General features: G+C 63.6%; 1 non-coding gene across 1 annotated transcript in view; it reads left to right on the forward strand.

Annotated features, from left to right (window-relative positions):
* Positions 1-2,500, forward strand: part of LOC124740659 — a 6,820-nt gene that overhangs the window by 2,363 nt on the left and 1,957 nt on the right. Inside the window, exon 1 of the ribosomal RNA XR_007009872.1 lies at positions 1-2,500. This exon is cut by the window's left edge and continues 2,363 nt beyond it; it is cut by the window's right edge and continues 1,957 nt beyond it. This is a non-coding gene — a ribosomal RNA (large subunit ribosomal RNA).

Below are 2,500 nucleotides of genomic sequence, written 5' to 3' on the forward strand. Positions count from 1 at the left end.
ATTGGCTCTGAGGATCGGGGCGTGTCGGGCTTGGTCGGGAAGTGGGTCAGCGCTAACGTGCCGGGCCTGGGCGAGGTGAGTGCCGTAGGGGTGCCGGTAAGTGCGGGCGTTTAGCGCGGGCGTGGTCTGCTCTCGCCGTTGGTCGGCCTCGTGCTGGCCGGCGGTGCAGGATGCGCGCGCCTGCGCGGCGTTCGCGCCCCGGTGCTTCAACCTGCGTGCAGGATCCGAGCTCGGTCCCGTGCCTTGGCCTCCCACGGATCTTCCTTGCTGCGAGGCCGCGTCCGCCTTAGCGTGCTCCTCCGGGGGCGCGCGGGTGCGCGGATTCTCTTCGGCCGCCATTCAACGATCAACTCAGAACTGGCACGGACTGGGGGAATCCGACTGTCTAATTAAAACAAAGCATTGCGATGGCCCTAGCGGGTGTTGACGCAATGTGATTTCTGCCCAGTGCTCTGAATGTCAACGTGAAGAAATTCAAGCAAGCGCGGGTAAACGGCGGGAGTAACTATGACGCCCCGTGCTGGCTGCACAGACACGCCCACGCCGGCGCCGTCCGCTATCACTGTCGTGCTGCCCTCGTAGCACCGCTCGACATACTCGACAAAGCAATCCGGCAGGCCATGCGCCTTCAGCACGGGGCGAAGGGCAGCATGATCTACCGAATCGAATGCCTTAGATACGTCGATCGATGCCACAAAGACAGAGCGGCAGGAGCGAACTGCGTCGGTGAGAGCAGTGTCCAAGATGAAGGTATTTTCCAACATCCCATCCCGAGGGATGAATGCCCGCTGACGTTCGTCCACAGCACATGCGCGCATCAGGCGTGACGCGAGAACCTTGTGAAAGGTCCGCGCCAACACCGAGCAGACCGTAATGGGGCGAAAGTCAGCGGGGGATGTTGGTGCAGCCGTTTTCGGGAGAAGGGACGTCCGCGCGCGAAGCAGGCGTTCCGGAAGGGCGCGGGCCAGAAGGAAGAGATTCATCACTTTCACCAGGACTTCGTGCGGCAGGCGCCGCAACTCCGCTGGGGTAAGGCCGTCCGGCCCGGCTGCTGATCCCCTGGGCGGCAACGCGGCGGCGACCTCCTCATGTGTGACCGGCCCCCATATGCACTCGAGAGCGACAGGCTCTGAGTGCGGGAGGAGGCGGTCACGAATGAAGCCCGCGGTGGAGATGGGCTTCTTAGTGAAGATGGGCTTCTTAGTGAAGAGGTCCGCCCAGAAGTCCAGCAGACCAGGGATGGCAGGTGTCTGTGCAGCCAGCACGGGGCGTTCGCCAGGGCGATCCCCTCTCCCCCCTCCTGTTCAACTTTGCGGTGGACTACGTTTTAGGCCAACTGCCCTCCCACATCGGAGCTCGGATCCTCGGTCGCAGAGTCAACGCTGCGGCCTTTGCAGATGACGTCTTGCTGTTTGCAGCGACCCCGAGGGGCTTGCAGTCCCTCATCGACGCAGCTACCGCAGCCCTCGCCCACCTGGGGCTGCAGATCAACGCCCGGAAGTGTTTCACCCTCGCCTTAGTCGCGTCAGGGCGCGAGAAGAAGGTGAAGGTGGACAGCAATGTCACCTTCACAGCAGGCAATACCACCATGCCTGCCCTGCGTGTGGGTGAAACCTTCCGGTACCTGGGGCTGCAATTTTCCACGGCGGGTCGCTGTGTCTTCAATCCACGTAGCCACCTGGTGGAGCAGCTTGACGTCATCTCCCGAGCTCCGCTGAAGCCGCAACAGCGCCTCCACGCTCTCACCAATGTACTTCTCCCTGGCCTGTACCACGGGCTGGCCCTCAGCCGCACCCGGGTGGGTGCATTGAAGTCGGCCGACGTTACCATCCGGGCCGCCGTCAGGAGATGGTTCCGCCTTCCGGCGGACACCCCCCTGGGATACTTCCACGCTCCTGTTGCCCAGGGGGGCCTCGGCATTCCATCTTGCCGATGGATGGGTCCGACCCTCCGTCGGTCCCGTCTCCTGGCGCTGAAGAAGTTAGGGCCAGCCTGCGACGGTGCAGGCATGGATGAGGTGCAGCGTGAGATCGAGGTGCTGGAGCGCCACCTAATGTGGGAGGGCCACCTCCTCAAATCGTCAACGCAGGTTGGGGAAATGTGGGCGGCGCGCCTACACATCGCCATTGACGGTGCGGCACTGTCATCTTCTGCCGCCGTCAGTGGCCAACATCAGTGGGTCGCCGACACCAGTCGCCTGCTATCTGGGCGTGAGTACATCGACGCCCTCCGCGCCCGCATCAACGCCTTCCCTACGAAGGCACGGCGCAGTCGCGGGCGGGAGGCGGACACCAGATGCCGCGCGGGGTGCCAGGCCGTGGAGACCGCCAACCACGTACTTCAGGCTTGCTTTAGGACGCACGGGTCCCGGGTCAAGCGCCATGACGCTGTAGTGCGTTATGTCGCCCGTGGACTCGCGCAGAGGGGCTTCAATGTCTCTGTGGAGCCCCACCTCCGAACACCTGAGGGCATCCGCAAGCCTGACGTGGTGGCGGTCAAA

The sequence above is a fragment of the Schistocerca piceifrons genome, unplaced genomic scaffold (assembly GCF_021461385.2).
Source record: "Schistocerca piceifrons isolate TAMUIC-IGC-003096 unplaced genomic scaffold, iqSchPice1.1 HiC_scaffold_18, whole genome shotgun sequence".
Taxonomy (NCBI): Eukaryota; Metazoa; Arthropoda; class Insecta; order Orthoptera; family Acrididae; genus Schistocerca; species Schistocerca piceifrons.